Raw genomic sequence first — 13,574 nt, forward strand, 5'->3', positions numbered from 1 at the left:
GCCTATGAATTATTCACTTGTTATTGAACCATTTGATGTTTGGGGTTTTGATTATATGGGACCGTTTCCTGCCTCTAATGGATATACACATATTTTAGTTGCTGTTGATTACGTTACTAAGTGGGTAGAAGCTATTCCAACTAGTAGTGATGATCATAACACCTCTATTAAGATGCTTAAAGAAGTTATTTTTCCGAGGTTTGGAGTCCCTAGATATTTAATGACTGATGGTGGTTCACATTTCATTCATGGTGCTTTCCGTAAAATGCTTGCCAAGTATGATGTTAATCATAAAATTGCATCTCCTTATCACCCACAGTCTAGTGGTCAAGTAGAATTGAGTAATATAGAACTCAAATTAATTTTGCAAAAGACTGTTAATAGATCTAGAAATAATTGGTCCAAGAAACTTGACGGTGCATTATGGGCCTATAGAACTACATATAAAAATCCTATGGGTATGTCTCCGTATAAAATGGTTTATGGAAAAGCATGTCACTTACCTCTCGAACTAGAACATAAGGCATATTGGGCCATTAAAGAGCTCAACTATGATTTCAAACTTGCCGGTGAGAAGAGGTTATTTGACATTAGCTCACTTGATGAATGGAGAACCCAAGCCTATAAAAATGCCAAATTGTTTAAAGAAAAATTTAAAAGATAGCATGACAAAAGGATACAAAAGCGTGAGTTTAATGTAGGTGATTATGTATTGCTATACAACTCTCGTTTTAGATTTTTTGTAGGAAAACTTCTCTCTAAATGGGAAGGTCCTTACGTTATCGAGGAGGTCTATCATTCCGGTGCCATAAAAATCAACAACTTCGAAGGCACAAATACGAAGGTGGTGAACGGTCAAAGAATCAAACATTATATCTCAGGTAATCCTATAAATGTTGAAACCAATGTTATTGAAACCGTAACCCGGGAGGAATACATAAGGGACATTTTCCAGAACGTTTCAGACTCCGAAAAGGAATAGGTATGTGGTACGGTAAGTAAACCGACTCCAAAACAGTTCTAATGGCAAATTTTTCTCCGTTTCGGAATATTTAGAAAAATAGAAAAATAAGAAGCAGTCCGGGAAGGACACGAGGGCTCCACGAGGGTGGAGGGCGCGCCCCCTGCCTCGTGGGCACCTCGTGTGCCCTCCGGACTCCGTTTTCTTGCATGTTCCGTATTTTGGTCGGTAAAAATTCATTATATAATCTCCCGAAGGTTTTGACTCCTGTATCACGCAATTATACTCTGTTTTCGTTTCAAGCTATTTCTGTAGCAGATTTGGAGCAAGATGTCATCTCAGGATTCCGACGGAGAGAGCTATGTCTCACATGTCATTGCTGACCCAAAGACCTATGGGGATCTATCTCCTTGTGGTGGAACTATGGATGAGGAGGAGGATGCTCATTTGATGAGGATCAATGATTCAAGTTCGGAGGAGGAGGATGTCCCTCTACCTCAACCTGGGATATGCACGTGAAGTTCAAGAAATCCAGTCTCCCTAAGAGGGCTAAACTATCTAACAACCAATCTATTCCTTCTCGTTTTCGGCAGAAAAGCAAAGGAGATTTACGTGATAAGATCTTGAAGCTGGAATCGGAGGTCGATGATTTAAAGGAGGAAATTGCCCTTCTCAATTACAGTATGAAGAAGCTAAAGGCACAACTATCATCATCAACAACTCCGTCATCACCACCTCCGAAGAAGGAGACATAATCATATGGGTATGGGCACTCCCCTTGGCAACTGCCAAGCTTGGGGGAGGTGCCCGGTATCGTATCACCATCACATCTCTATCTTTACCTTTTTCTTAGTTCGATCCTTTTAGTAGTATCTTGATCTAGTTTTGAGTTTTGCTTTATAATCCCTCTATGTAATCGAGTCCGTGAGCTATATAATAAAGATTAGTGTTGAGTCAAGGGCTTGATTATTTTGCTATGATCTTGAGGGAATAAAATAAAAGAGAAAAGAATAAAAAGAAACAAAGACATCATATTGATCTTATGGAGAGTAATGACTTCACATAGAAAGAGTATGATGATTAAAAGTTCTTGAGAGTTGACAAACATAGCTTTGGTCATCGTTGCAATTAATAGGAAGTAATAAACAAAGAGAGGTTTCACATATAAATATACTATTTTGGACATCTTTTATGATTGTGAGCACTCATTAAAGTATGACATGCTAAAGAGTTGATGTTGGACAAGGAAGACAACGTAATGGATTATGTTTTCTTATATCTGAGATAAAGTATATTGTCATGGATCATCCAACATGTTGAGCTTGACTTTCTCCCTCATGCTAGCCAAATTCTTTGCACCAAGTAGAGATACTACTTGTGCTTCCAAATACCCTTAAACCCAGTTTTGCCATGAGAGTCCACCATACATACCTATGGATTGAGTAAGATCCCTACTGTAAGTTGTCATCGGTGCAAGCAATAAAAATTGCTCTCTAAATATGTATGATTGATTAGTGTGGAGGAAATAAGCTTTATACGATCTTGTGATGTGGAAGAAATAAAAGCGACAGACTGCATAATAAAGGTTCATATCACAAGTGGCAATATAAAGTGACGTTCTTCTGCATTAAGATTTTGTGCATCCAACCCTAAAAGCGCATGGCAACCTCTGCTTCCCTCTGCAAAGGGCCTATCTTTTACTTTTATCTACTACCTTATGCAAGAGTCATGGTGGTCTTCACCTTTCCTTTTTACATTTTATCCTTTGGCAAGCACAGTGTGTTGGAAAGATCCTGATATATATATCTAACTGGATGTAAGTTAGCATGAACTATTATTGTTGGCATTACCCTTGAGGTAAAAGGTTGGGAGGCGAAACTATAAGCCCCTATCTTTCTTTGTGTACGATTAAAACTCCGTAACCACAAGTATTGCGTGAGTCTTAGCAATTGTGAAAGACTAAATGATAGTAGAGTATGTGGACTTGCTGAAAACCTCTGACATAGACTCTTTCTGATGTTATGATAAATTGCAATTTCTTCAATGACTGAGATTATAGTTTGTTAGTTCTCAATGAAGTTTCTGATTCATACTTGACATTGTGGATAGATTATTACTTGATCATAAGAAATCATATGACAATATCCATATATGTTGCTGTTATAAGAATGATCATGATGCCCTCATGTCCGTATTTTATTTTATTGACACCTCTACCTCTAAACATGTGGACATATTTATCGTTATCGGCTTCCGCTTGAGGACAAGCGAGGTCTAAGCTTGGGGGAGTTGATATGTCCATTTTGCATCATGCTTTTATATCGATATTTATTGCATTATGGCCTGTTATTACACATCATGTCACAATACTTATGCCTATTCTCTCTTATTTTACAAGGTTTACATAAGGAGGGAGAATGCCGGCAGCTGGAATTCTGGGCTGGAAAAGGAGTAAATATTAGAGACCTATTCTGCACAACTCCAAAAGTCCTGAAACTCCACGGAAGTTATTTTTGGAAATAATAAAAAATATTGAGCGGAAGAAATACCAGAGGGGGCCCACACCCTAGCCACGAGGGTGGGGGCGCGCCCTACCCCCTTGGCGCGCCCCCCTGCCTCATGGGCCCCCTGGTGGCCCTCCGGTGGCCATCTTCTGCTATATGAAGTCTTTCGTCCGAAGAAAAATCATAAGCAAGCTTTCGGGACGACACTCCGTCGCCCCGAGGCGAAACCTTGGCGGAACCAATCTAGGGCTCTGGTGGAGCTGTTCTGCCAGGGACACTTCCCTCTGGGAGGGGGAAATCATCGCCATCGTCATCACCAACTCTCCTCTCATCGGGAGGGGGCCAATCTCCATCAACATCTTCACCAACACCATCCCCTCTCAAACCCTAGTTCATATCTTGTATCCAATTCTTGTCTCTAAGTCTGAGATTGGTACTTGTAGTTTTCTAGTAGTGTTGATTACTCCTTGTAGTTGATGCTAGTTGGTTTATTTGGTGGAAGATCATATGTTCAGATCCTATATGCATATTAATACTCCTATTTTTATGAACATGAATATGCTTTGTGAGTAGTTACGTTTGTTCCTGAGGACATGGGAGAAGTCTTGCTATTAGTAGTCATGTGAATTTGGTATTCGTTCGATATTTTGATGAGATGTATGTTGTCTCTCCTCTAGTGGTGTCATGTGAACGTCGACTACATGACACTTCACCATTATTTGGGCCTAGAGGAAGGCATTGGGATGTAATAAGTAGATGATGGGTTGCTAGAGTGACAGAAGCTTAAACCCTAGTTTATGCGTTGCTTCGTAAGGGGCTGATTTGGATCCACATGTTTCATGCTATGGTTAGGTTTAGCATAATACTTCTGGGCCGGCTGGGCCTTCGGCCCAGTTCGGTCCGTGGGAAGTTTTTTTTAAAATACAGACAAAAGAATAAAAACAGAAAAAAATACAAATAAAAAATATATTATATAGGCATATAATATATCAAAAAATTTAGAAAAAGATTTCCTACAGCATGAACATATTTCTAACGTCAAATAAAATCCACAAAAATTCTAATAATTCAAACAGTGCCTATATAATACCAAAATAATTTCAAATTTATTTCTCTTCAATTTTCTAATGTAGGGAATCATTTTACCCTAATTTCCTTATATTCTATTTTTGGAGAAAAATAATTTGAATAAAATCCCAATAACTCCAAATTGAAAAATACTTTCAAAAGGGATTTTCAATTTGATTCTTTGAAACTCCCAACTCATATTTCATATGTTTTGAAGAAGTCATTTTATCTTCTCTCATGAAAATCATTGAGTTGCATGAAGTTTATGAATTGGAAATATTTCCGAATGAAATTCAAATCTTTTCAAAACCCTTTTTCATTTAATTAAATGGAAGAAGTCATGTCATCTTCTCTCTAGGCTTTTATTATGAAAATAATTTGAATTCATGGAGATCATAAATGCAAAATGAAAGTTTGGGAAAGTCCTTTTATTCCCTCTCATTTAACTTTCAAAAAGTTTCAAAATTTCACTCACTTTCAGTCAATCAATCACACAACAATCAAACAAACAATCAAAACTATTTATTTAATATAACATTCCAAAGTTTAGAATTTTGGGATGTTACAAACCTACCACCCTTAAAATGAATCTCGTCCTCGAGATTCAGAGAGGCTAGAAAGTAAAAGGTTCGGTTTGGGGGTCTTCTCCAAATCCGTCAATCGTCACAGGGGTTCTCCTCAAAATCCATCAACTGACACGAAGGCCTGGGGTGCTACCACCCTTAGAAACATGGTTACGGTTCCATCAAAACTCATGTACTCCATCCTTATTGTTGGCAGGGTCGATCTTCTCAGATTCTCGGAAAAAATCCTACTCTGGCTCTTCCGATAGTGGCATAACCTTTTTACTCAATTCTCGTGTCCTTTCATCTTGGTACGGTTCTTCTGTGACTGGGTCTTCTTATCTGACGGGTCTGGCGCCAATACTAAACAACTATCGATATCTCATGGTGGTCAACAATTTATGGTTTCTCCTGCAGGAAATGGGTCTGGGCTTCATTCTCACCGTATGACTTACGATTGGCAACAGCTGCCATGTACATGGGAAATTTTTTCATACCATTCTAAGGTTCAAACAAGGTTTTGATCGTCGTCTCTCTACTATAGGTAAGTCACTCAAATTTACCATCCCATATAGCAAGGCGAATAATAAGAGTAAGTCGGTATGGTGATCAATCCATCCCGCACCCAAATCATTACCTTGTATATGGTTTAGCGAATCTCGCATTCTAACACTCGGTCATCCTCACAAGCATTGCAGAATTTCTCTTGTCAACGAACTAAGTTCGGATAAATCCATGGATTCTGCAAGCCAAACAAACATCTAGCGTTCCTTCACAACTCTCAGGTTTTACGTTACTCCTATAAGATCGTCTGTTAACAAAGGCATATCCCATTCCAGGGTTTTTCCTTCTGCAAGAATGTCCTTGCTTCTTGGCAGGTCCTGGAGCCTGTGGGTTATGGCCTATCTCATCACTTGTAAACCCTGAACTCATCATCGGGGCAACTGATCATTATTCCAACATCCAGCTTCCTAGCATTCTTAAATCCATCCAATTGTACTATCTCCCTTCCTTCTATTGGTACCAAACTAAGACGTGATACTCAAACTCATCATGGAGTTGCAGTTGCTCCATATTACCAACATTATAACTCCTTTATACCCAATAGTACTTCATCCCTTCATACTCTTGGGGTATCCCACATATCGAGATAAAACTCGTACTTATTTTGTCCAAAGTCCACTCCGTGGAATTATCCTTATCTTTTCCAGGGGTCAAGTGTCCTCGCAGGGTACTACCACCCTTGACATGCACATATTCATCCATAGACCATATTTCTCATATCCTCGAAAATGGTCAACATCTTTCCTCATATAGTAACAACTCATAAAATCCAAATCAGTACCCATGATACTAACTTTATTGATTCACAAATTATTACAATCTCCTGTATTTCCATTACAGCCTCAACTCAATACCAATATACAAAAGAAATGTTCCCTCTACTACTACTACTACTACTACTACTACTACTACTACTATATTTCTTTGTTGCAAACTCAACTAGTTAGCACAAGCCTCCTTTTCTTTGGGACAATCCCTGGCAAAGTGCCCTACTCCATTACAATGGAAACATGTTACTTCTGACAAGTCTCGTGGTTTCCTTGTGATTTCAAAGCCTCCTTGGATCCTCGGCTTCCTTTTTGGGCAACTGCTGAAGTAGTGCCCTGACTCCTTGCACCTGAAACAGGTGATATGACTCAGGTCCTTCCTGGTATCCAATCTACTTCTCTTCCTGGACTTTTCCATTCCAATCAGGGCTTCTATTTCCTGTGGGTCATACTCTACTTCCTCTGTCGGGAATTCTACTAGATCCCCATTCAAACAATTCTGGGAGATGTGTCCTTCTTCTCCACATGAATAGCATGACTTGATGCAGGGTTTAATTGGGTCTTCTTTGGGTGTGTCCTCCACCTCTTCTTTCATCACAGGTTCATCTAAAATTTCCATGAGGGCTCCTTTCATTGCTTCTTTCTTCTGCTGGATGGTTCTTTGTACCATGGGGTAAATGTGACACTGAGCAGGGTAGTGGGTAGTCCCTTCACACAAGAAACAAGTAATCTGCCTAGTTGGGCATTCTTCCTCTGGGTGACTTTCTGCACAATGAGGGCATTCATCCTTGTGTTCCTTATGGTTGTGTCCTATTTCTCCACAGAGCTTGCATGCACAAGGTTTCTTCGTATAATTTCCATAAGGCTTCAAGTTCTGGGACTCAAGACAAGAACTTTGCAGAGTCAACTTAAATTCTTTTCAAGTGGTTACTCCTTGCCATCCATATTGATGGTTTGGTACATCCTCCACCAAGTAGCAGCACCTCTTTCGAAGCACTAAAGAGCATGCTGGGCCATATCCTTTTCGGCCATAGTGTTACTCTCCAAATGATCTTCCATGTTCTGAATCCATTGGCCCGTCTCCATTTGACTTATTGGTCCTGGAAAGGTGAGTTCATCTCCATAAATCCTCTATTGGTTCCAAGGGTTTTGGGGTGAGATAAGAGAGACAGGGAGGGATACACACAATACAAACAAAAGTTTTGAGAAGACAGATTTTATTTGTGGCTGTCGGAAAAACATCAAACAAATGACAGCTCACAAACGTCACATCTAACGTAAGTATATAACAAGCGTTTGGTCTTCTAAAGGTTAATAAATCTTCAAAGTCACCAAACTCTTCAAGTCTTGATCATGTCTCTAATGGCTTCTTCCGATCGTGCTTGACTTTCTCAAGTTATTTTGCCAGATCTTCTCTGTTGATGTGAAGTCTCTCGTGGAATCCTTTAATATTCTGGAGTTGCATTCCAAACTTTTGGGTTTCAACATCCTTGGCAGGAACCATGTCCTAATGTACTTCAGTTCCTGACGAATCTCCGGTGTCTCGAGGTTTTACTCCTCCAGCTTGGCTACTTCCAGCTTCTGGGTCCTGAGTTCTTTAGGAAATGCTTCCTTGTCAAATACAGCTTCCTGCAGATCTATCTTAACTTCTTGATGTAACACTCCAGATCCTGGCGGTACACCAGCTAAGGTTAAAACTTCGTCTTGCTGATAGGTGCTCCATTAACCTTCTTGCCATCCAATCCTTCCAAAGAAATGCATGCTTAACTCAGCACGATGGCAATAGCATAAGCGGGCGATAACACCACGGTTAGCCGTGTCTATGCCCATGTTACTGCCATGAGCTTTCATTCCATAATTGATATCTCATGTCTTAGGGTTTTCTTAACAAAAACTTTGAGTTCTAATGCTCCATGTTCCGGTCTTTCTCCGACACACCTTGATCTCGGGTATTGACAGCTTTAATAGTCTCACAAGTCCCATAAGGGTAACTTTCCTAGGTCATACCAATCTCGGAATTCTTCAGAGCCTTAAAATTCTCCTAGTCTTCGGAGTCTTCAACCGTTGTAGTTTCCATTCTTCTAATGCCCACTAAAATCCTTTTCATTTCAAAATGGTCTTAGCTGTTCGATATCTTGTACTTCTTGGAGTGGTCTCATCAGTCGAATCATCATGGTCAAAAGGGGAAAGGGGTATAGTCTCACTAAAAGGGAATATTTGAATAAGCTTAGAAGAGAAGAGAGGTAACAGATCTTTTGAAAAAGAATTTGTAGAGAAAATCTTTCCTATGGGCTTGCCAGTTTCTAGGGGTCGCGTCCTACAGTCAACATGTGCTATGATACCATCTTGTAGCGACCCGACCCCAGACGGTCAAGTCTCCGTGCTTAAGTGTCATCCCTGGATCGGTATGCTGACACACACAGTACTCGAGGATTTATAACAGAGGTAAATCACATGTATAAAGTAACTTAAATACTATTACCTCAATCCAACTAGCGGAAGTAACAAAGGTTGTGGATTCCCATCAACACCAACTGCAAAGTTGAGTGTAGAAATCGTAACCCTAACGTATCACTTATTCGTCGTAAGAATCCTGCAACATGAGACGTTGCAGCCACAAAGGGTCAGTACATTGAATGCACTGGCAATTTCACACTGTAGAGTAATGATGAATAATGGCTATCACTAAATGCATATTTGGCTGGTGGAGGCTCTGGGTTTAGTTTTGCACAAAGCTAATTTTTCCCTACAACAAAGTAATAAATTTTATTTAACTACAAAGTTTGTTGAAAAACATTGAGAAGGTTCCTCCAACTCAATCCCAATTAAAAGTTAACAACCCAACAAATTAATTAAGTAACGTGATGAGATCAACATGATAATTCAAGAACCAGATACTCAAGATGTCCATAACCGGGGACACGGCTAATCATGATTAGTTTGTACACTCTGCAGAGGTTTGCGCACTTTTCCTCACAAGACTCGATCTCCTCCGTTGAATTTCTCGCACTACATGGTGTTTGAGAAACGAATGATCGAGACAGAGTCTTTCCGAAGCATTAACTCTTTACTCTAGGTAGACAGTTACACCTACTTTCCCCTACATCTGCTAGCCTACCACTGAAAGTGGTCACACAACATACTCAACTATGCCAGAGCCCATAATGGCTTGTGGCTGCACACTGAAGTTTCTAGCATGAATAATCTTATGACCCCTTTGAGCCTGGGTGGCATTCCATAGGGTGATCACACGGGTACTCCGGGATCCCCTTGGGTAAGCACTGGGTTCTCCAGGTGCCCGGGCAAACCACTGGGTGCTCCAGGGTGCCCCAACCATTCCACCCAGATGTGTATTAAAGTAGCCACCTTAAGTATCCCTTAGTTAATCATAACTCTCACATCTTTCATGGATTCTCTCAAGACCAAACCATGTCTACGAGCATAGCATAATAGTAAGCATAACATAGTAATACCCAGGGGTTGAATGCAAGACAATAGGTTCCTACCTCATCAAGTACTTCCCAATACCCACATGTTATCATATCCTACTCATGCAATGTTTGAGGGTTGAAACTAATGCATAAAAACTGGGTAATGAAAGGTATGATCAAAGTGTAAACTTGCCTTGTATGGTTGATGAAGATGATTCGCACTCCTAACTCCTGATAGTTCTACTCGTCACACTCCGGTCAATCTATCGTAAGCAAGTAATAGTAACCACACATAAGCAATCATGTAAAAGAATCGAAGAAAAGATCTCGAAAACTTTGAAAACAAGCAAACAACTCTTGCAACAGAAAACAATTTCTGACAGTACCAAATTGAGTGAATTTGGCCTTATCAGAAAGTTTAGGTCAAGAGCTTCAATTTGCAAAAAGAATCAACTAAATCGGAGTTAACAAACTCAAGTTACGATCAAACGAAGTTTGAATTCAAATCTGTTTGAAATCAAATTTTAAACTTTCAAAAACATGTTCAAGTTGATTATCTGGATAGAGGAGATCATAACGAAGAAGTGGGCGTTGGTTTCGTTGGCAAAGGTTTGAAGAACAGGGACTAATCTGCAAATAAAATATTCACGAATGGGTCCCTGGCCGAAAATAAAAAGAAAAAGAAAGATCTATACAACGAACGTTCACTACTGAACCCTAAACTATGAACGCGTTCGCTCCAGATGCTTAAACAACGAACGCTCTCTAAATAACCTAACTAAATAATAAAACCGGTTTTAAAGAAAACCAAAGAAAAACCTAAAAAAATAAACCGGACAGGGGCGGTTTATTACCGGTTCACCAAGAAAACCGGCAACGGTGGTGGTTACTCCGGCGAGACGGGACGGCGGCGCGGCGGCTCCGGCAAGATGCGGCAACGACGGCGGTGGCGCGGGGCTACGGCGGCAGTGGGGCGGGTGCGGTAGCGGCGCGGCGGCGGCGATCTGCGGTGCGGCGCTGCGCGGCGGCGCAAGTGCGGGCGAGGGCGGCGGCTGTGAGGGAGAGAGGGGGCCAGGCCTCGCCTTATATAGGCGGGGAGGCATGGGGAGGAGGCAAGGGGCGGCGGTCGACGGTGTCCACGTCGGGGACGGCGGCGGTGTCCGGCGCGTGCACGCGAGGTAGGCCGCGGCGTCCTGGGCCGGCTCGGCCTTCGGCCCAGTTCGGTCCGCGGGAAGTTTTTTTAATATAGACAAAAGAATAAAAACAGAAAAATAAATACAAATAAAAAATAGTATATAGGCATATAATATATCAAAATTTTCAGAAAAATATTTCCTACAGCATGAACATATTTCTAACGTCAAATAAAATCCACAAAAATTCTAATAATTCAAACAGTGCTACTGCTACAATAAAACTCAATAAAAACATTTTAAAATACTAAAATAATTTCAAATTTAATTCTCTTCAATTTTCTAATGTAGGGAATCATTTTACCCTAATTTCCTTATATTCTATTTTTGGAGAAAAATAATTTGAATAAAATCCCAATAACTCCAAATTGAAAAATACTTTCAAAAGGGATTTTCAAATTTGATTCTTCGAAACTCCCAACTCATATTTCATATGTTTTGAAGAAGTCATTTTATCTTCTCTCATGAAAATCATTGAGTTGCATCAAGTTTATGAATTGGAAATATTTATGAATGAAATTCAAATCTTTTCAAAACCCTTTTTCATTTAATTAAATGGAAGAATTCATGTCATTTTCTCTCTAGGGTTTTATGATGAAAAGAATTTGAATTCATGGAGATCATAAATGCAAAATGAAAGTTTGGGAAAGTCCTTTTATTCCCTCTCATTTAACTTTCAAAAAGTTTCAAAATTTCACTCACTTTCAGTCAATCAATCACACAACAATCAAAACTATTTATTTAATATAACATTCCAAAATTTAGAATTTTGGGATGTTACAGTAGAGCACCTTTATAATCACCCAGTTACGTTGGACGTTTGGTAGCACACAAGGTGTTCCTCCGGTATTCGGGAGTTGCATAATCTCATAGTCTGAGGAACATGTATAAGTCATGAAGAAAGCAGTAGCAATGAAACTGTAATGATCATAATGCTAAGCTAACGAATGGGTCAAGTCAATCACATCATTCTCTAATGATGTGATCCCGTTAATCAAATGACAACTCATGTCTATGGCTAGGAAACTTAACCATCTTTGATTCAACGAGCTAGTCAAGTAGAGGCATACTAGTGACACTCTGTTTGTCTATGTATTCACACATGTACTAAGTTTCCGGTTAATACAATTCTAGCATGAATAATAAACATTTATCATGATATAAGGAAATATAAATAACAACTTTATTATTGCCTCTAGGGCATATTTCCTTCAGTGTCCCACTTGCACTAGAGTCAATTATCTAGTTCACATCGTCATGTGATTAACACCAATAGTTCACATCTTTATGTGATTAGTTCACATCTCTATGTGACTAATACTCAAAGGATTTACTAGAGTCAATAATCTAGTTCACATCGCTATGTGATTAACACCCAAAGAGTACAAAGGTGCGATCATGTTTTGCTTGTGAGAGAAGCTTAGTCAATGGGTTTGTCACATTCAGAGCCGTATGTATTTTACAAATTTTCTATGTCTACAATGCTTTGCATGGAGCTACTCTAGCTAATTGCTCCCACTTTCAATATGTATCTGGATGTTGACTTAGAGTCATCCAGATCGGTGTCAAAGCTTGCATCGACGTAACTCTTTACGACGAACTCTTTATCACCTCCATAACCGAGAAATATTTCCTTAGTCCTCTAAGGATAATTTTGACCAATGTCCAGTGATCTAATCCTAGATCAAAATTGTACTCCCTTGCCAAACTCAAGGCAGGGTATATAATAGGTCTGGTACACAGCATGGCATACCTTATAGAACCAATGGCTGAGGCATAGGGAATGACTTTCATTCTCCCTCTATCTTTTGCCGTGGTCGGGCTTTGAGTCTTACTCAACTTCACACGTTGCAACACAGGCAAGAACTCTTTCTTTGACTGTTCCATTTTGAACTACTTCAAAAACTTGTCAAGGTATGTACTCATTGAAAAAACTTATCAAGCATCTTGATCTATCTCTATAGATCTTGATGCTCAATATGTAAGCAGCTTAACCGAGGTCTTTCTTTGAAAAACTCATTTCAAACACTCCTTTATGTTTTCCAAAAAATTCTACATCATTTCCGATCGACAATATGCCATTCACATATACTTATCAGAAATGTTGTAGTGCTCCCACTCACTTTCTTGCAAATACAGGCTTCACCGCAAGTCCATATAAAACTATATGCTTTGATCAACTTATCAAAGCGTATATTCCAACTCCGAGATGCTTGCTCCAGTCCATAGATGGATCGCTGGAGTTTGCACATTTTGTTAGCACCTTTAGGATTGACAAAACCTTCTTGTTGCATCATATACAACTCTTCTTTAAGAAATCCATTAAGGAATGTAATTTTTACATCCATTTGCCAGATTTCATAAAATGTGGCAATTGCTAACATGATTCGGACAGACTTAAGCATCGCTACGAGCGAGAAAATCTCATCGTAGTCAACACCTTGAACTTGTCGAAAACCTTTTGTGACAATTCGAGATTTATAGATAGTAACACTACTATCAGCGTCTGTCTTCCTCTTGAAG

The sequence above is a fragment of the Triticum aestivum genome, chromosome 1D, assembly GCF_018294505.1.
Source record: "Triticum aestivum cultivar Chinese Spring chromosome 1D, IWGSC CS RefSeq v2.1, whole genome shotgun sequence".
NCBI lineage: Eukaryota > Viridiplantae > Streptophyta > Magnoliopsida > Poales > Poaceae > Triticum > Triticum aestivum.